General features: G+C 37.5%; 1 long non-coding RNA gene across 2 annotated transcripts in view; it reads right to left on the bottom strand.

Moving 5' to 3' along the window:
• The window catches only part of LOC134159862 (uncharacterized), a 67,030-nt gene that overhangs the window by 2,088 nt on the left and 42,333 nt on the right, over nt 1-22,609 (bottom strand). The window contains exons 3-6 of one of the 2 annotated variants that reach the window (XR_009963332.1): nt 20,719-20,922; nt 18,260-18,445; nt 2,565-2,661; nt 2,018-2,109 (exon numbers count right to left, since the gene is read on the bottom strand). This is a non-coding gene — a long non-coding RNA (uncharacterized LOC134159862). Of the gene's footprint in view, nt 1-2,017; nt 2,110-2,564; nt 2,662-18,259; nt 18,446-19,811; nt 19,923-20,718; nt 20,923-22,609 lie in introns of those variants that run through there. The other variant, XR_009963333.1, reaches the window with a different exon arrangement.

The raw sequence follows: 22,609 nt of genomic DNA, 5'->3' as shown, positions 1-22,609 counted from the left end.
ACCCATTTTGTTTTCCTTTTGATGGACTTTTAATTAATAAAGATCATAAATGACAGAATAGAAAACAAAGCTATAAAACCAGACATTAAACCACAGACATAAGGACTTCTATTGTTACTTTTCCTACTATAAAACATAATGTAGTATGTTTTATTTGAAAAATAGTTGCATTTAATTTTTATTATTATTTTTTTTTTAATCCATTACTTTCAAGAATTGCTTAGTTTGCAAAGAAGAGATTGATTTTCTCCAGTAATACCAAAAACCAGAATAGAGTTCTGAGGTTTCAGGATCTTCAGTGATCCAGGAAGCTTGGCTTTGGCAAAGGAAAAACTATTCAACTACATTCCAAGGGGACAACAGATTTAGCTCAATTGTTGTCCACAGCTTGTAACTACTGGTAAACAACCACTTCAATAAATGAAATGTAAACACAGATATCACCACAGAGTTCCTTTTATGCAACATATACTGTGATAAACAGAATGTAAATAAATAGGAAGGAAAAAAAAATCCTTTCTCCTTCTTATTTCAAATTTGCTTTCAACACTTATGAGCTGAAAATCATCAGTATGGTAGAAAGAACTGTCGATGGAACTGCTTCTGTCCAGCATTCAGGATTACAAATTAGAAAGAGTCCTGGAAACAAGAACTTGCCCAGTGGAAAAAAACTCACACTGCCACCATTGTAATTCAAAATAATCCCATCCCTATGTATTTCTGCCTGAAATATTATGAGGTGTATTTATTATACATTTTTCAAGCACCTACTGTAAGAAGAAATATACATACAGTCAAAACCAGTGTCATTGCTTTCAGATGCTAAAACTGGCTTCTTCCATGAGGCATTTTAGTCCTCTGATACACCTGGCAAACTATGGACCCTTTTGGGTTGCTGGTCTCCACATCTGGAGGCCAACCTGAATGCTGGAGTGCCAGGAGAAGACTAATTCATGTAGAATTAAGAGCAGCAAAACTGTTCTTCTAAGGAATAACTTCTACATATATCAGTTGAGCTTCCACAATGTGAAAGTAAATCAACATATCCGCACAAATATTCATTTAATTGACTATACTTTAATTTAGTGACAAGTTGTGTGTTTGTATACATCCTTTCATATTATCTCCAACAACATTTAGCCCATTGCCAATATAGTTATCTTTTGTACTAAACTCATAAAATAATTTTGAAATGCTTATTCCTGCTTGCCTAAAAATATATCTGGAGCAGTCCATTTAGCAACACTTCTTTTCATGATGTGACAGTAAGGACACTAAAGAAACAAGAAGAAGGCTTGCCAATGTGGGATTCTGTTTTCCTTGAATTAATTTCAGAATTAAAGATATACTCAACATATGACTGTCTTTGAGATTACTGAGTATCCCACTTTTAACACGGCTAATATCAATGATATTGATACATTATGACTTAAAATGAACCTACTTTATTTCAGCTGAATCAGTTCAAGACAATGAAATAGACTGCACCCTGTGCTCATCCTCTTCTGAGAACAGACAGTTTTTTGCTGAAGCCAAGGTTATGATGGAAAATGATTAAGAAACTCAACAAACATTATAGGCCTACTAGGGGTCCATTTACATACAGGGACAATATCTATAAACTCCCAGTTCTGTGCTTAATCCATCTGACCATGTTCCCCTACACTTTGGAGGGGAGAATCGAAACGAAAATGAAAAAAAACCACCACCTGTCCTTACCAAATCTCTTTGTAGCTACTGCTTTGTCATGTGATTATACATAAGCTAGCTGCATATGTCTTCAACTATATTTCTTGCATGATTAAAAGCAAATGTTTTACAGGTGCTTTTTGATATGCGTTCACTTTCAATATTCTGCAGGTCATTCAACAGCACATCAGATATAACTAAACACAGACTTAAAACTCAGGGGAAGAAACAGCAGCAAAAGCCAATTTTGTGACCTTCCCTTACCTGAAATGAAACAAATCTCTAGGTCCTAACCACATGGGGAATAAGTTAAAAGCCAAGAGCTTACCATTTCTTATTGACAGCTCTCCTCATGCTGTCCTGAAGTTACTTGTGAACCGTAACTTGAAGTCACTACTCCAACATACCCTGCATAAGTCACTAAAATGAAAACAGATATCCAAATGAGTTGAAAAGAAAGCACTTTCTCCTAGATATAAAATATTTGCCATCAAAATACTCTAGTAAATATTTTGCTAAAAATATCCTTTATCCATTTCCAGTTTTACTTCATGGAGTACAGCAAGAAACAAGCCATGCACAAATACTTGTTTGCCTTTCTCACTCGAATGATTCACTAACTTGCTGGAAGGTTGTGTCTCTATTGTTTCTGAGCTCGCATCACAAAAACTAAACAGAAGTCAATTTAAGACAATGAACTTGAAACTTTATTTCCCCCTTGGTATTCTAAGGTGGCACAGCTAAGTTGGAAAACTTTTAAATAATGAAAGTCACTGAAGCCTAAATCACATACAATAGTGAAAGCCGAGATGCGAGATGGAGATGAAATGTAAAAGCTAATTAAATTCAACAAGAGCCTCTCAAAGGCAACATACCAGCTTAGCTCCCATGCTAATATTTCGTTTTGAAGGGTGCAGTAAATGGAAGGCCTTTCATGGCTGCACATTTCACAATGTGATCCCCCAGCTAAACCTGAGAAGGGAGAAAAAAAGAAAAAAAGATTAGATGCATGGATTACTGTACTGAATAGACGCCAAGGCCAAGATAAAAAGAATAGATAAGTTAGGGCTTCTGAGGAGCTAAATTTGAAGCCAACCAGCAAAATGGATTGAACCTTATTACCCCTAGTCACTGAGAAATTCCCTAGACAGTTGGATGTAATTTGAAAAGGTCAGAAAAAAATTTCCCTCACAGTATTATTGCTTCATGGTTTAAGGGTGCACGTTTGTGAGATGCCAGCTCTAATAATTTTTATTGACTTGCTCTAGAGAGACAGAGAGATGCACAGGGAGGCAAGACAGATGGATAAGACATATCCTACCTTTGTTTCCAGTTCTAAACATACCACAGTGTTAGGTATGTTTTAATATTAATCATTTGAGTTTATCCTTTGCCATCTCTGAAAAGAATGTGCCTTGTTTCTCTAAATCAGCCACAAAAGGGGGAAAAGAACCTGTGCATATCATTGGAAACTTGCTACAGTTTTTCATATTTAATCTGAGCGTTCATCGAATTCCATGTGAATCTGAAATATATAACTGAAATTCAGTAAGTGTAATAGGATTTCCTAGTCAATTTTAGGTAAGCTCAGTTGATTTTTCTTTTCACCTAAAGGGGAGCAGCTCTCACTGAACAGATTATAAGAATGACCTTGAACACACTGATAGTACAACCTTTGTTATCAGTGTGGCTGAACTGGAGGGAAAAAAAGAAGAAAAAAAAAAAAGGCAAAGCCACCCCAATTAAAAGCATTAAATTCGTTGACATAGCATACACAGATGCTCATAATCAAATATGAACATTTGCTAACATTACACTTACAGTCAATTTTTCTGCCATGCAATTAAAATCAAAGGAGATTTAACAACACAAAAGCAGAATTACCCACCCCAACCCCGACAAAAGTTTAATTAACATTAGATTTTCTTTTGCTCAGAAGACATTTGTCTTCCATTCGTAATACAAATCATCAGTATTCACTGTATCCTGGTTCTGAATTCACTGCAAATGCAATTTTAATGGTCATTAAAGTACAGCTCTATAAGCTCCTCTACTGTATTATGTTTATGGAGCCCACCTGAACGCTGACTAAAACTGTTTCCACTTGGATAAGAAAGCCATTTCCATATGGTCATGTTCCCTCCCTCAAAGCTCTATATATTCCTAGAGTAACAAGAAATTGCAGTGGAAGAGTCACATATATATTCACTCCTCCAGAACTTTGTAACTCTGAAAGGAAATCAAAACGGCTTAGCTGCAGTGAGGAACAAAAAGCATGGGAACTGTTCCTCTAATGGAAGCTAATACTTTAAATTGAAATGGGATTGTTCCTGAATAGAAAAGACACATGGACCATTTAAATGCAATACTTTCTTCAACAATTTAGGAAGCTTTTGAAAAAGGACATGTGCACCTATTTATACAGAAATATGGAAAGGGGACTGGGGAGAGGTAATCCCATACTAGATTTATAATGATTTAGCCTCTACTACTCTTTCTTTTTATCACACTCTCACTGTCAGCTTCAGGATGATGCTGAAACAGAATAGGAATTTAGACTTTTTAAGATCACAGATGTGTAACTACAGAGGAACTTTCTGGTTTCTGCAGCAACATGACAATATTGTGATTTTTACTCCTCTAACTTTTTAACAACAGGAGTGACAGAGAAATTAAGTTCTGTCATCCCCCTCATGAACCCTGTGAGGCTTTTTACCAAAAAACCCACAAACCCTTATTCATCATTAAAATACGGAACGGTCAAGAAAAAAAAAAAAAAATTCTTTTCAGAGGCTCAATTTCCAATGGATATTCCTCCAACATATTTTGATGTCGTTTGCAACACAGTAATGTGATGCCACCTAATTCTATCTTTGTGAGACCCTCACTTATTTTGTTTCCTCCCTTTTTTTTCCTATCTCCTCAAGAGCAACAAGCATTAAGAAACAAGTAACTTAAATCTTGATTCACCATACCAGATGTAGAAAGGAAGAATAGCAAGAGTGACAGCACTTCTGCACTATTAATTGAATCCACTGTCTGAAGGGCCCAAGTAACTCCAGCAAGGACTTGTTGGCTGGGCTTTAGATTCAACAGCTGTAGTTTCTGTGGGAAAAGGGATTCTGCCTTTTGGCAGTTCTGTTCTTCCCTGCTGACCATTTCTTAAGAGTGGCATGGGACATTTTATCTATTTATTCTTGGAAGTGATGCTGCATGATCTTACATATTGTCCCTTCTCTCAAATCAGCCAGGATTCAAAGACTACTTAAAGAATTGAAAGTGTGTCTTCAAGATTTTATTTTTTTTTAAAGCTTAATATAGGAAGAAAGCACAGAAAACATTCCAGCTTCCTACATCACACTGAGGCAACAAAGTCCATTTTGCATTCTACAGAATAGATCTGTTCAGTTTCCCTAAAGGTCTTTTCCAACCTAAATGATTCTATGATTCTGTGTCAGTTAAATATTTACTAACAATTTGCTCTGTCTTAAAAGCCACTCTCTCATGTGCATAATTTCAGCCTGCCAATTTTGTGTTATACAGAAGAATTAAAGCACTCAAAAAAGGCTGTAGTACACTTACTAGATATAATGTTTATGTCTTAAATAAATACCCACTCATTCTTAAAATAAATTACACCTTCTTAAAGACATAAGACCCAACTTGTGGATTTACTATGCATAAAAATCCATCTTACCAAATTCTCTCATGCAAACACAGATTCAGCTCCCAGCTCCAGTATCATTAAAATTAACTTCCAACAAATTAGGTTTGGGAACAATGAAATGCAATTAAAATACTGTATGTGCTGCAGCAGAAACTGATAAGATTTTATGCATGTTTAGTGGGCAGAAAGAGAAAATCTTTTCTTGTAATTAAAGTCTCTAATGAAGGATGTCTAAAACCATGTATAGGTACAGAAAGAATTTATAACCAATTTTTTCTCTCAGCATTTCAACCAGTAATTCAATGTTGATTGATCACATGGAGAATGCGAACCTGAATATTTGCATCATCAACAGCTGCTAACACATGAATTTTTCTGTCTTTCTGAGAAAAAAAGTGAATATATCTTTCTAATCGGCAGTCATTTTCAGTGGCCAGAAAGAATCTTTCTTCGGTGAACTGCTGAATCTTCTCCAAGTTGTACACACAACAAATAATTACATAACAAAATAGAATCCTTGTTTTTGCACATTAGTTTTTTGTTATTAGAACTTCAGAGGTCTAGCCATGCCACCCAAGTCTTGGAAGGCCGATGCAAGGACTGTGAGAAGGAAGCCCTTCGGCTCATTGTAGGAGAGGATCAGGTTCAAGGCCATCTTAGGAACCTGAATGTGCACAAGTCCATGGGACATGATGAAATCCATCTATGTATCCCAAAGAAAATGGTGAATGAAATTGCTAGAACACGGCCCAGCATATTTGAAAAAAAACATGGCAGTCAGATGAAGTTCCCAATGAGTGGAAAAACGGAAATATAACCCCCATTTTCAAGAAGGGGAAAATAGATGACCCGGAGAATTACAGACCAGTCAGTCTCATCTCTGTGCCTGGCAAAATCTTGGAGCAGATTCTCCTGGAAGGCATGCTAAGGCACATGAAAATCAACAAGGTGCTTGGTGACAGCCAGCATGGCTTCACTAAGGGGAAATCCTGCCTGACCAATCTGGTGGTCTTCTATGATGGGGCTGCATAACTGATGGGTAGGGGCAAAGCAGCTGACATCATCTACCTGAACTTGTGCAAAGCTTGCACTGTCCTGCATGACATCCTTGTCTCTAAGCTGGAGAGACTGCAATTTAATGGATGGACCACTTAGTGGATGAGGAATTGGCTGGATGGCCGCACACAAACAGTTGTGGTCAATGGCTCAATGTCTGGCTGGAGACCAGTAAGGAGTGGTGTCCCTCAGGGTTCGATGTTGGGACCGATACTGTTCAACATCTTTGTTGGTGACATGGACAGTGGGATTGAGTGCACCCTCAGCAAATGTGCCAATGACACCAAGCTGTGTGGTTCGGTTGGTATGCTGGAGGGAAGGAATGCCATCCAGACGGACCTCAACACGCTTGTGAGGTGGGCTGATGCCAACCTTATGAAGTTCAACCAAGCCAACTGCATGGTCCTACATCGGGGTCAGGGCAATCCCAAGCACAGCTACAGGTTGGGTGGAGAAGAGGAGGCCACGAGGATGATCAGGGGACTGGAGCACCTCCCGTATGAAGACAGGCTGAGAAAGTTGGGGCTGTTCAGCCTGGAGAAGAGAAGGCTGCGTGGAGACCTCATAGCAGCCTTCCAGTATCTGAAGGGGCCTGCAAGGATTCCAGAGAGGGACTCTTCATCAGAGACTAGTGATAGGACAAGGTGTAATGGGTTAAAACTTAAACAGGGAAATTTTAGATTGGATATAAGGAAGAAGTTCTTCAGTGTGAGAGTGGTGAGGCACTAGAATGGGTTGCCCAGGGAGGTTGTGAATGCTCCATCCCTGGCAGTGTTCAAGGCCAGGTTGGACAGAGTCTTGAGTGACATGGTTTAGTATGAGGTGCCCCTCCCCATGGCAGGGGGGTTGGAACAAGATGATCTTAAGGTCCTTTCCAACCCTAACTGTTCTATGATTCTGTGATAACTTATTTTGGAACCCAGAACATATGGGTGAGTGAAATGCTTGGCTGCCCTACAAAAGTATAATGGAGATGCAGCCAAGTTCTTCTCATGCTGTTCATCATCTCATCAAACAAAGTAAAGTTTATATGATGCAGTACAAACACCACAGATTTCTTTTTCAAATTTGTTTTGCGAAAAGATGCGTGTCTTTTTTAGGCCTCTGACTGAGTGAAGTTCACTCTCTGTGGGTTCTACTGCAAAAATTCAGTTTTAAAATAATTTAGACATAGTAGCCACGGTAAGAGGTGGTTAAGGTCAGGCTTTCCTTAATGTCTATACTGTTAATTCAGGAGTTCAATCATTTGTTTAACATAGGTTTGGTGAACCACTTTTCACTTTCTGATGTGACAGAACACTGACCCCTCCCCAGCCACACCAAAGCTAGAAAGGAGTAATATGCATTTTCTTTTTGTTGGATTCCCTTTTTTGTCAAGCAAAACCAACCTTTCAGTTATGTAATATGTGTATATAAATATGTATACACCTATAAATATTTAATATTTATATGACAAGTAAGGCCCAGAATGAATGGTCTTTGTACTGTACAAGCAACAGTCGATATAACTGTTGCCCTGAAAAACTTAAAAACTATCATGTTTTGATTATATTTTAGCTGCCCATGACAGTGACATTCCATTATTTGTTCACTTTACAGTGTATGTCACTGACACACAAGCACAACCATTAAAATAGTACTGTTGATATTTATGGTTCTCCTCCATGACATGTAGCTTGTACAAAAGCACTGTTATATTTTTTGTATTGAAGTTGTACCAGGAGCCCGCAGCTAGGAGAACAACACCACAATACAGACTAGAACCCATCACATTCTTCACTTTGGTCTCTCAGAGGCCTCACAGCTGATCCAGATGAAATAGAAGTTGGAAATGAAAGAGAAACCAAGTGACTTTCCTAAAAACTTCTTTTTATCCCTCCTCCACACATGCATGGAGACACATCTTTTTTTTAAAAAGAGATGAAAGAGCACTTACAGAGATATATATTGTTCAAGTAAGGAATCAAAGTTTGTACTATAATGAGGAAATGGGGAAATAATTAAGATCATGCATAACATCTTACAACACACTGACATGGTTGAAGGCAGACTCAAGCTGTGCAGATCCAAAAGGAAAAGGATAATCATGGCAAAAAAAAATTAAAACTATACAATCTAACAGAAAAAAGGTAATGATGGTATCAAAATTTTCTTTTTCATATCCGAGAACTCATGTGCTTGAAAGGAAATATTTTGTTCTACTGGGAATTTGGCTGAGCCTCCTTCCTTCTTTCCAAAAGTACAATTCTCACACTCAAAACCAAAATTAATATAAAAATATTCTGATACTACTCTAGAGACTAAGAAGCATACAGAAAATTTTCATCTAAAAGAAAAATAACTTTTTTTTTGCAGGATATGTGGAAAAAGAAAATGGGAAATGTTGAAAAAATGCTCCAAATTTTGGAATGACGGTGACTCAAAGTGGAATTGGCAAGAAAAAGAAGAGTGAGGTGATGAGATCTTAAAAATCTCCATGTGATCTTTGCAGACATTTTGATGGACTGTTCATGTGTACCTGCACACACATGAATATACCAAATGCAAATAGAAACACACTCACTATACTATGCAAAACACAACTTTTTACGCAGGCTTATTCGCTAGTCTAAATGCACTTAGGCATATTTTTATCTGCTCATGTAATTTTCCTTCTGAGAGTTTGCAGGCTTAGAAAAGGCATTATTCAAAAGTCATGTAACTTATAACACCCAAATGAAATGTCCTATGTTTAGGGCAACATAAAAATGCCACACACAGATTGGTTCAAAACTACCACAGAGGCATCAGTCAGCACATACACACTGGAAAGAATCAAACTAAACGCAAATATGGATACTGCTTATTCTACTTCTCAAATTGCACAACTGAAAATTGACACCTGTAATAGTTCATTAATAGACAATCTAACATAAGAAAATTTACTGTCTCATGTTGAGGTTTATTCATTTCATGAAAGTTCTGTCTGAAATACAAACTGGCCCAAAGTATGTATATCATAGGTTCATACACGTGCATACTCACGCTCACACGCACACGGAGTATTTGCTAGAAGAGAAGATTCCAGCAGCATTGATTTAATCCTCAATGTCCAGTGCAGATGGAGGAAATAATAATAAATGTAATAAAGTAATAAATGAAGGACTATGAAATACATAATAAAAATGAAGGAGAATGTAGTCAGAGTGGAGCTATGCAAGGACTAAAAGAAGACTAGAACTTTCAAGTGTGATTGACAAAGGAGCTAATAGAGTAAACTAAGAAGGAAATTTATTTACCTAACTGAGTCTTCCTTTCTGAACATTCCTCCTGCACAGACATGGACCACCACACAAAAACCAGAATATATCTCCTCTGACAGAGAATATTGTACTGACTTACCCCAGTTTTACTTCTCTTACTATCTCACGTGATTTTATACAGTTGAAAGTAATTTTAGATAAAAAGATTGTACTGTAATTCATGCATAGAAATTATGTCACAGAATGATGTTGTCTGTATTAAAGAACAGAGAAAACTTTAGGAAATTTAATTTAAAAGTAGACGCAGCAAAAACCAGTAATGAGAAAAAGAAGAAATTTTTTGTTCTCAGTTTTGATGTGATGGAAGCACAAGAAATTGTATAACAGAAGTAGACTAAAAGTGACTTAAAAAAAAAAAAAAAAATCAAGTGAATAACTGAATTGTACGTGCTTTCCTGCAAGTGAATGCAAGGTGTTCCTGTAAACTTATAACAAAAAAAGTACTTCAGAACACAGGCAGACCAGACCTCAAAATTCCATCATACTGAATTAAGATAGATATGAAAAATGTCAATTATTATTTATAAAAGCAGAGGATGCTTTTTGATTTGCAGTCTACAAAGAGATTTCCCAGTACAGCAATAGCATGCTCCTTGCTTTGAGTAGTACCTTGGCAAGTTGAAGAGGTAGCCAATAGAGCCAATACTGACACATTAATTGCTTTGAAGATCAGAAACAGTGCACTGAGTTCACAACAGCAGAAACCTTGAATCCAGTGGAAACATCACAACAGAGGGGATGAGCTGTGGTCAATGGCTCAATGTCCACATGGAGACCAGTAACGAGTGGCGTCCCTCAGGGATCGGTGTTGGGACCAGTCTTGTTTAACATCTTCATCGCTGACATGGACAGTGGGATTGAGTGTGCCCTCAGCAAGTTTGCTGATAACACCAAGCTGTGTGGTTCGGTTGATACCCTGGAGGGAAGGAATGCCATCCAGAGGGACCTTGACACACTTGTGAGGTGGGCTGATGCCAACCTCATGAAGTTTAACCATGCCAAGTGCAAGGTCCTACACCTGGGTCGGAGCAATCCCAGGCACAGCTACAGGTTGGGCAGGGAAGAGATTCAGAGCAGTCGTGTGGAGAAGGACTTGGGGGTGTTGGTTGATGAGAAAATGAACATGAGCCGGCAGTGTATGCGCTTGCAGCCCAGAAAGCCAACCGTATCCTGGGCTGCATCAAAAGCAGCGTGACCAGCAGGTTGAAGGAGGTGATCCTGCCCCTCTACTCTGCTCTTGTGAGACCTCACCTGGAGTATTGTGTGCAGTTCTGGTGTCCTCAACATCAAAAGGACATGGAACTGTTGGAACAAGTCCAGAGAAGGGCCACGACGATGATCAGGGGACTGGAGCACCTCCCGTATGAAGACAGGCTGAGGAAGTTGGGGCTGTTCAGCCTGGAGAAGAGAAGGCTGCATGGAGACCTCATAGCAGCCTTCCAGTATCTGAAGGGGGCCTATAGGGATGCTGGAGACGGACTCTTCATTAGAAACTGTAGTGATAGGACAAGGGGTAATGGGTTAAAACTTAAACAGGGGAAGTTTAGATTGGATATAAGGAGGAAACTCTTTCCTGGTAGCGTGGTGAGGCACTAGAATAGGTTGCCCAGGGAGGTTGTGAATGCTCCATCCCTGGCAGTGTTCAAGACCAGGTTGGACGAGGCCTTGTGTGATATGATTTAGTAAGGTGTCCCTCCCCATGGCAGGGGTGTTGGAACTAGATGATCTAAAGGTCCTTTCCAACCCTAATTATTCTATGATTCTGTGATTCTAAGATACCATACACACCTTTAATTTCTTGGACAGAAACAAGATCCCACTGTAATGCTAAGCCAACTTCTGCAGCTGTATCATATAGATGCCCTGAGTAGCAGCTGATCAACCAGCTGAATTAAAGGTTACAGAAAGGTAGAAATATCATTTAGGTTCTGTATGTTCTCTTAAATTGTTTATCTGCTGTTGCTGCCATTAAGATTCTGGCCTTAACTCCTGTTCTGAAGGCTCAAAGCAAATACTGCACTCTCAGTGATTCTGCTCTCAAATGATGGTTGAGTAAAGGTCAAAGTTTGGAGAGACTTTCTGCATCAAGCGTTGGCTTTCTCAAAACCTTTATGTGGAAGCTGCTACCTTACTTTCTTTGGAAAAAAGTCCTCAGTAGATCCTTTTAAATAATCTGTTCTTCCTTTAGACTACCAGTCTAATTTATTTCAATATTTTACCTGTTAAAGTGATCATTAGATGGAACTTTTCAGGAGTTTTTCAAGTTCCATCTCAAAACTTGTTTGGATTTATGTGTCCCCCTCTTCCCCCTTCTGTGCTCCAGAAGGTAATGCTTCTCATTTACTCTTTCAGCTGCACCTTGCATAAGGAAGTCAAGCTTTATTGAGAGTGGTGAAATACTTGTCATTAAATGGTCTAGTATCACATTTTATGACTCAGAACTCCTGATAAATATGATTTATTTGGGATAAAAGCTCTTTTCTAGGTCAGATGTCTGGACTGAAGAGACAGTTCATTATAGAGGATCACTTATATATTTCAACTGTAATAAGAACAAAGTGATTCTTTTATCAGTGTGGTCCAAAACTGACTCGCACCACTACTGTTCTCCTCTTTAGCCTGAGTTAATTGCCAGCTGAACAATGTGGTTATGTGTGGCTGATTTATTTATGCATATGCTCCATCTGTAAAGCCTACACCAATGAAGTACAAGAGGCCATGACAAGGATTCACGTATAAAGCTCGGGAGCTTAGATAATTACTTGCAGAAAATATGATCAGCTCTACGTGTCAGCTTACACAAAAACAGAGCTATTGAACCTTTTGAAAAGGGATCATAGTGCTCCCAAAATTAAGTAACCAAGCAAAATTCTCTTCACTATGTTCACCATAACTGTGGAATAACAGTCAGTTCTCCCATTGCAACAGACAGAAGAAGACAGATTCTGACCAAATTAGGTCAAAAGATCTGATACTTATTACAACTATAACCATAGCTACCTACATTACAGATATCTTGAGAACATTTATGTTGGAACTGTCCAAGTATGAAAATTAAAACATTATGACTGTAACTATTATATTGGTACAAATAGTTAGGCATAGTACTTATAATCCTTACTTTGCATTTTGACAAGACATTGCGGGAAAAGCTTCTGATGGAATTACTGAGTTTCACATGGGAGCTGACCTCTGAACATTCAGGCTCTGAAGCAAAACTAAGAATAAATGGATTGAAGACTGGGCATATGCAGTACAGCTGCTGATCTATATTAAGAACACTTAAGTCAATGGATGTACTTATATACTACTTTCAAACTTATTTACAGTTCTGTGTCCAACAGAATTAATAAGAGGGATTAAGTGCATTATCTGAATACCTAAACCTGTACTGTTCTTAATAAAATTGAAAAATAATAATATTGAGAAAATAATCTGCATTCGTATTTCACAACAAAGTTTAATGTAATTAAAAGCTTTTCCACAACAATTTGAAATGCGAAGCCCAATCCTCCTCTCATATCAAAAACTGACATATTTTTATTATTGTTGCAAAAGGAAAAATCTCCGTTGTTATAAAAGATATCTTTGTTACTGAGATCTGTTTAACTTTTCTTTTATTTGGTTTTATTACACTTACTATCTTTATCAAATATGCAAAATAGTTTATCTTCAGTCTGGGAAAGTAGGTGGCTATAATTTGCAAATATGTCGGTCAAAAATAGAGTTAGATGTTCTTGGCTGGCACATTGTCAATGCACACAATTAGTTCCTCCCTCCTCTCTCTCACATACACAGAAAAATGTCTCCAGAAGAGTAAAATATTCACATTAATACTGGAAGTGATAGCGAAGAACCCCGGCCGACATCCCATCTGTTCCCATGAATTAAATTTAGAATTCATATGTAATATAGACATTTCTGTCTGAATATCATAAAGCCCTGACACATTCAGGCTTTCATTAAAAAGCTCTGAGATGTGACTTGAATAACAATCTGTCTTAGCTAATTAGTATTTTCAGTTTAGCATATTCACTTTCAGACGTATTGCTGTTTGCACATGGTAATTTAGGTAAACAGAGCCCATCCACAGCTGCATCAATTAACACTGCTAATCAAAACTGAATTCAGGTAATTAGGCACATTTATGCAAAAAGTGTGTAATTTGTGGGGAAAGCTAGATTCTTCAGTAATATTTCAATAAGTAGGAGTCTCTTTTTCCAAATAAGACAAGGAAATAATGGTAAATCAGTTCTAAGATGCACGTGATGCATACTCAGTGACAAATATCTAAATTAAATCTCACTAATTGGTCTGTATTTTCAGAAATTGGACTATGTTTTTTCATATAAATGTTTTCCTCAGTGTTTCTACATGGAAGACTGGATTCATTTCTGACCAAAGATTTAGTGATTATTCAAACAGGACTTTAAAAGTTAATGTTTCCTCAAGCAATTTTTGAACTGTTGAACGTAATGGCCCAACGCATTCTCATTTCCAGTCATGCAATTTCAAACGAAAATGCCCTCACTTCATTTTCAATTTAACTTCTTCAAAGAAGGCATATTTTAGTTTAAAGACAAGCTTCTAGAAATTTCTCCCACCACCCATTTCAAGAATGTAAAGTAGTAAATACTTCAAAAACATTCTGCCTTGCCTTTCAACGTTTTACCAGAAGAACTACAAGTTTCACATCCTTTCTTCCTCTTTCCCTCACTCCCAAACTAGAATTTGAAACCCTCCAAAAACTACAAAAGCCACATTAAAGCAGTGTAAGAAACTGTATATTCATAACAGAATTTTCATTTCTGTTGAAAAGGAGTAGTCATTGTAACATTAGACTCCAAGAGTTTTCATATGCAGCTATTCAAGTTATTCAAACTCAGTTCTCTGTTATGCACTCTTTCAGAAAACTACACCAGTCTGATGGACAAAAAAATGCAATTATCAAGTTGCAGATAATCTTCTATGATAAAAAAAGAAAAAATGCCTAGGCAATTACTGATTTTTAACAGAAGCCTAAAATGAATCTGTCATATTTGCCTGCTTTAAACTCCCTCCTCTCCCTCCTCCTTCCTCCACCCCCCAACAGGAAAAAAAGAGATGAATGAAGTAGTATAATAGTAGTATAATGCATTTATTCAGACTATAATACATTTACTCAGACTATAATACATTTACTCAGACTAGTCAGCATGCATCTTGTGCCTTGATTGCAGAGTAAATTTTGGGGAGGGATATACAACACATTTTAATCATGTGCAGATTCTCACCATGGAATATGTAGCTTTTGCTAAAAACTTCAGTTTGAAAAAAAAAAATTCTTTACAGCTTTAAGGTCTAACCCTATATAGCTATAAAAATTGCAGTGTGGTTTGCAATCATATGCAGTACAATGCATGTATCACTATTCAGAAAGTTTTCTCTATATAGAAAAGCGTGACTTGTTCTATTATGAAATATGCTTAACATATACTTCAGTTAAAAGTTTATTAACGTCTAATTTGGCTATTGGCACAGTAGAACATGTAGAGAATATTGACAGAGCATTCAGAAGAAAAATAAAGATTGTGGAAGGAATAAAATCTTGAATTGTTTTCAATAATCACGATAACTGCTAATGTAGTGAAATGTTAGAATGCTGAACAAGATAACTTCTAAACAATTATCAGGCCAACTTGAAACTATATGCAGATCCCTATGCCATCCTCACTGGGGGCAATGGGAAACAATGTTGTAACTCCACCTTTTTTCCATTTTAATGTTTCAAGAAAGAAACACTCACCTATGCGTCATACAAATCAGTAAGCAGCTGTCCAGTCTCTCAAGAGTTATCAACATCAACAAACAGTGAATATCATCAAAACAAACTTATGTGGCCCATCTCTGAAAGAACTTGCCCTGTTTAGCAAATGCTTTTTCAAAAGAGCAAAACAGAAGTTGTAATGACTAACAGTGTTTATTTTAGATGTTATACTCTGTAGGAAGTGAGTACTGTGACAACATTCTAGCCTCCCCCCCTGCCACCCACCTGTTTGTTAGTATTTTTTAGCTTCAAGTAGTCAGATACAGTAAGTATTCCAACAGACTTTCCAGAAATACTTTACTACGTTGCTCCATCTCTTCTGCCTGACTACACTGGTAAATATAAACAAACACATTTAGGAGCATCTCTTCACTGAACACATATACAGCTTACATTATTACTTCACCATGGATTGTCCTGATGTGCCACTCATTTGAAAACTTTCTATCATGCCGCAGCATTGCTATTTCCTGCAATTTGGATTTTTTTTTTTTTTGGTATCGAGGTTTAATAAATGCATGGCAGCATTAGGTGAAAACAGACATAATGGATACCTAAAAAAAAAAAAAAATTCTATGAAATCTGGCTAGTTCCAAAAGAATTTCTCACATATGCAGCCCCACTCTTTTCCTTCTCCTGCATTGCTCTACTGTAAATTATGCAAAGGGATGGAGATATCTAGCTACTAAAATTAAAAAAGTTGGGTGCTACATACCTACTATTGTTAACTAAAACACAGTGGATACATATGACTAAAAAAATCCTATAAATACTGTTTTCCTCAATTTAAAGAAAAGTTTCATCCTACTTCAAATACTAGAAAGCAGGATTATAAGCAAAGAAACAGATACGTAAAGTTACTATATATTTTGTCTATAGATCATATATCTCGATATTCATAACATAATAACAGTTGAAATGTTTCATGTCCCCAGTTTTCATAGGGTTAAATCAAGAGCATGCAAAAATTTTTGTTTGAGAAAAGCAGAAGCAAGAGCCCAAAGCCAGCAATCGCTACCCTACACCTTACAAGAGGAAAAAAAGCTCAGTAATTTACAAATGTTGAAGGAAGTGCTAGTTCCATAATTAAAAGCCAGGCAGAGATCCTTTTGGCAAATGGATCTCTTTGTTAAACATCCTACTAATCCAAGCCTGAAGGTATAATTCAGTACCCTGGAGGATCTCCTCTATACTTTTGCCAGCTGTTCCATTTAGGTCACTCCACGACAACTTTAGCTTTTATCTATTCCTCACTTTCCTCACTGGGTCCCAGAAGCAGCAGCCCATCTCTCTGAAGGCTGTTTAAAGTGTAAATGAAAAGACGAGACAGAAGTGAGCTGCTACCTCAGGGTCCTTAATTTCTGAACTGCAATTCCTTGGACTTCCCTACCTTGGCAGATGCAATATGAAGTCTTCCTTGATGAAAAGTGAGGAGCAAAACTGAATATGGAATGCAGATAGCACATTCATTATCATTTTAATGCTTTGCAGCTGCAGGAAAGAATAGGAAATTTTACTAGGCAGAAAGTCCACTTAAGGCCAAACAGTTGCAGTAGCCCTTCCGCCCAATTCCCAGCACTACTGCTGCTGGCATACAAGAAAAAGCCTTCAAAGAGCCAATTTAACTCTTCTCAGGTGGTCAGAGAGGTGTGGACTAAGGGAGAGGAAGGGGAGGAAAAAAAAATGAAGCACTGATGCTTCAAGGGCTTGTTTATGCAAACTGAATCAATCTCAAGTTATCAAACTGCTTCTAATTTACCACTATTTTGGTGCAAGACTTTGAACAAACTCATTCAAACAGTCCTTATCCAAAGCAACAAGAACACATGAATTTAAAATGGATCCAATTATAATGGTTCTACTAGTCAGTGTAAAGTTAAGCCCTCAGAAAGTCACTATAATCCTCCAGAACTGCTTTTAGACAGTACACTGTTTTATAGCAACACACTGATCTTTACTCTGGGAAAATTAAGTGTAATTCATTACAAAACAAACCACTGCCTTGACATTCGTTTCCTAAAAAAAAATACAGAGCAAGGCAGACACTCTGGGAGGAATTTCTAAATGTTCAACTTTTAATGAAAGATTCATAAAAAAAATGCAGCAAGCGTTATCACTGAGGTCTTTTCAATTTAATATTAAGTAATAAAGTTTGCACACACAGATACCAACTGTAACATGAAGCAGGATTATTAGATCTATGAGGAATTAACTTTCTAGGTGTTCAAAAGCCATTCATTAGTGTAGCCACAGCGACTCAGACCATCTGTGTGACTTTCCACATGTGAGTAATCCCACTAGCTTTAGTCAACTGCTAAGATCATGTCCTGATCCTATCCATCCAGCAGAACATACCAGCTCCAACCTAAGAAGCCATTTGTGCACATTTAGTAGGAAGGGCTGGAATCACACCATTTAAGCAGAGCAGTGATTTTCACACCTGCACATAGCCTGCTCCTGAGGAAGTGCTCCGTCAGAAAGTGCAGCTCTGCAAGCTTGTAAATCTGACTTTTTAAGGGTTAGGGAGAAGATAAAAACACACAAAGAGCAACATACATGCAGCTTTACTTCTCATTCTGCAATGGCGCACACAGGTAAGCAACCCCACTCTGACGAGCTGCCTTGCGAGGCTGGGTAGGAATCCTCACCTGTGCTACGCTGCCCGCTCATGCACATATCAGCCGGCTCAAGGTCCACACTAGCAGATAAAACACATTCACAGTGACTTTCACTGCTTACCTTGCTGATGGGCTTCCGTGCATTCCTGCTGACATTCCTGCATGTGAGGACTCATCGCAGGCAGCTGCTCCCAAATTCTGTGTTCCCATGGCACAGCTGCTCCGGTGGTGACGAGCAGAGCAAAGGCTGTTGCTACTGGCCAGTTCTACCAGAGCCCAGTTGTGCGCCGTCTGCAATCACATCTTGCTGAGTGCAAAAGGAAAATTAAAACATTTTTTTCCCCTTACACTCGAATGACACAGCATACTGTTCTGTGTTTGCATTTAAATTGGACAGAATAATTTACCACTGGCTTTTAATTTCAGAAGGGTTAATCACCTCAGCAAAGGTCAATCAAACTTTAATCTCCAATAAAATTGCAGTAGCTTCAGTCACCTGCAGGACATTTATTATATTCTTATTTCCATGCAAAAGAATGCATCACTAATCTTCTAACTCCTTACATTAGCACATTTGCTATTAACATTTTACTAAAATTATTAATTCCTCTGAAACTATTATAAGAGCTCATTTCTACACATCTCAGAAGATAATCCTGTTAAAAACCAGCCACATCTACTGTGACATTGCTTTAGTTGTCTGCTCTAATCCTCACAACCGTTTGATACTCCAACCGAGTTCTAACAATGCACAAAGTCTCAATTACACAAAATATTACAGGGTTTAGTTTAGAACAACAATATACTGTTTTAGTAACTTAATCTTCCCCATTGTCTGTAATCACAATACTAATCTATTTTGCAACAGTTCACAGCATTTTCTATTCAAAACAAAACATAGATTTTTAATTTTGCTTAGCAGCTCTTGAAAAGCAGTAGATTTATAAGGATAAGTTAAAACCTAGAATCCATTTCTGATGATAGGAATAACCATGATACAGGAATATCTTACTGGCCTGGAAAAAAGTATTTCCTCACAAACCAGAAAACTCTTTTGAGGCATAGACCATTAACAAAGAAAGTAATAAAGAAAAATTATTTTAGTTGGTATTCCCAACTTCATCTAGTAATTAAAAAAAATTATCTGCCACTAAATTGACTGAGAACCGCAAAATATCTCTGAAAAAATCAAGTTAGTATTAGTTGCAAATTGCCATTGCAATAATATCAGCTCAAAACTAGAAAATCATTTAACTCTAAACAGAAAACTGTAAAATAGAAAATAGCTCATCCCCAAAATATATTGGTTTGAAATAATCACCTATGTTAGTTATATAGCAATACATTCCTTTACAAGTCTACTCTAACAATTCCACCTAAATGCTCAGAACTATTTTACCTGTAAAGATACGGAGGAGCAACAGAAAACTCAGGAAAGCTCGTTACAGAACTGAAACACAATGCAAACAATTCACTTCCCAAATTTTAGAAACTGACACCAAAAAGTCAAAATTACTTGGGCAGAGAAATAATAGTACCACCAAAATAAATGGGTCTCCCTTATTCTCCTACCATAGCTATATTAGCTCCTATGAGAGAGAGAAGGAACTGTCATATTCCATCTCATGTCTATTTAAAATTAATTTTTTAGCCATAATAACATTTTGACATACCGTAATGTAAATAAACTGTTCTTTCCCATCCCAATATTTCCTTCTCTGTCTCTCTGTCTCTCTCTGTCTCCGTCTCTCCCCTCTTTTTGTTTTAATATATGGCACACAGACAGACACACGCCCCCGTCACTGTCAATATGCACACTCATTAGCAATATGTCAGGCTGGCATTTTCAACACATACTCCAGAGCATAACTGAACTACCACGCAGCACACACACGCACACATGTAAAAATACAATAGCAGAGAAGAAGAGCTCAGCAGAATAATTTTTAACTTGGAAAACTACGTAAACGTACAAGAGGAATAAGCGAGATTCTCATTTTACAAAGGTGCTGCGAAGTGGCTCTCCAGCTAACGCCACCGACATTGCTCTCTTTTCACACACACAAACACACACACACACACAGAGATATGTACATGCAAAAGCAAATATGTTAGCAAGATATTTTAACACTGAATTATGAACGCAAAAATATGGGAATTTCCCCAGGGGGATTTTTTGCCTTTCAAATTACATTCTAACTTCAATTAATGAATGAAAAGATCACAAAACATAAACCTGAACTGAACTATGAGTTCCTTGAATATAGACTGTCAACAGCATTTTTAGTTCCTCCAACTGAGGAAATTAGCTATGAAAGCTACTGTGTCCATATATTTTGTGAAAAGCATCTGGCAAGGAAGCAAAGACCATTTAGACAGGGTGAGTAGCACTGAACTATGGGTTTGATTATTCAGCTTTTGATGCATTGATAAAACATATCCTAGATTGCTATTGCAACTGCTGTAAAATACAGAATAGCTTCACACGGTACCCTGAAATGAAAGGTACCATCAAAGGACTATCTACTGTATTTTTCAAAAGAACAAACAGAGAAGAAATGTAAGGGGAAAGAAACATACCTTTAGTGATCCCAGTGAACGACTTCTCAGCACATCTACATAGTCCTGCGGCTCCATCAGTACAAAAGTTGACACTGCAGTGCTTGTGATCTCTGTGACAATGGCATCATACTGCCGGCAATTTTTTCGATTAAACTTCTCAGACATGGTAGCAACTTTGTTAATTATGATATTAGCCAGCTGGCGGGTACAATCAATCATCCACTGTAAGGAAGCCAGACAAAAAGACATCTAATCATTGCAACCAGAGCAGATAAATTTTGTTCCTTTCTTATATGTGTCACAGATTCTATCCCTCCTGACCCTCTACACAGCCATCGACTGTCAAATTTAGATTCAGCAAGCTCCCAGCTTTTCTTTATCCCTGCCTTAGATCTGAAACTCCTGGTTATCAGGAAGACAAGCATCACCAGCTGTCTCAGAACAGGAAAGCAATCAGGTGAATAGTACTTATTATCTCTCGTTGCCTTCTGAGGAGTGACAAGATTGATTTTGGACCAACAACATGTCCACATCTCAAGCACAGCTACTACAGCATCAAGTCTAGAATGTGGTGCATATGTAAAGTTGACTTCAACCTTTATTAATACTGCATACCAAAAGTTTGAGGGTTTCTTCTTTTTTTTTTTTTTTGTTTTAGTTTGGATTAAGGGTGTTTTTTTGTTGTTGTTTGTGTTGTTTTCCCTAAAAGAACTCTAAAATATTTTTTCCTTCACAGCTGCACCAGATATTCCCTTATTCCAGGCCTCCTTCCCCCCACCTCAAAAAAAACAGGCAAGCTGAATGCATCGTTACTCGGGGGACTGTGTTTCACAGTTGGATAGTCTTAATTGGGCCCACAGAAGCAGTTAGCTACCATTAAAGGCTTCTTTGGATACATCTTCCTCTCAACTAGTCTGATCGTCTATAAATCCCCAGTAGTGAAGCCTACACTTTGAGAAGGTTAAACATGCAAATACATTAGAAGCCCAAAATATAAAAGCATCCTAACAAAATTTGAGCTGATACTGAACTTCAGCATTGCTTTAGAAAACAATAACATGCTTGGGCTTTTCATTTACAGCAGCATCAGACAATAGTGCGTTCTTGCTGTAAGACCTTTTTTTTTACAAACCAAATACATTCCAAAGTAGTGAAAGGTAGTTCATATAAAGTAGAAACAAAGGTTACAATAGAATAAAAGCCATCACAATAATGCTTTCTGGTACCAAAAACCCCCGGTTTGGTACATTTCAAAGTGCCTGCTGAGAATTCTATTTAACTAATTAGAGCACAGTACATTAGTCAACTAACACAAATTTATAAGGGCATGCAAAAAAGATGTTATGACCACTTTTGGATTAATGGTACACTGCATGCCCTGGCACTTGGACCGAAGGCTGCTTTTCCAAAACCAGACAACGATCTTGTTTATTTCACCTTAACATTAAAGGTGGTATCCAGCAATACATTCTCAATGTCTAACAAGAAGATGTTCTGGACTTTGCAGCATAAAATTATCCTTAAGTAAATCCATTGACATCAATAATTTTTTTCTCCAGTTTCCACATACAATTCAGATAAAATTTTCACATGTTCTTGAAATACAAACAGAAAATAGTGACAGTTCGAAAACACAAGCTTGTGGGAGTAGCAATTATACCCTGACCTCATTCCCTTGAAAACAATGTTGCCAGAGCCTTCCCTTTCAGAAGTCAAACTTTTATTTTATGTATCTATCTAATTTGGAAAGTTTACAAGGCCAAATACAGGAATTGTTACGGTGTTCAGTATTGGTCGAAACACAACTAATTGCTTTCTGGTATTTGTTGGAAAGGATGAGAGCAGGAAAATAAATTACATGCTCAAACGTAATGTCATCACTCCAGTCATTCTGGATGACTGATGAAGC

The sequence above is a fragment of the Pezoporus occidentalis genome, unplaced genomic scaffold (assembly GCF_034315485.1).
Source record: "Pezoporus occidentalis ecotype Australia unplaced genomic scaffold, CSIRO_AGI_Poc_V1 ctg152, whole genome shotgun sequence".
Lineage (NCBI taxonomy): Eukaryota > Metazoa > Chordata > Aves > Psittaciformes > Psittacidae > Pezoporus > Pezoporus occidentalis.
The sequence above is the reverse complement of the archived record's forward strand: the minus strand, read 5'-3'. Positions and strand labels throughout refer to the sequence as shown.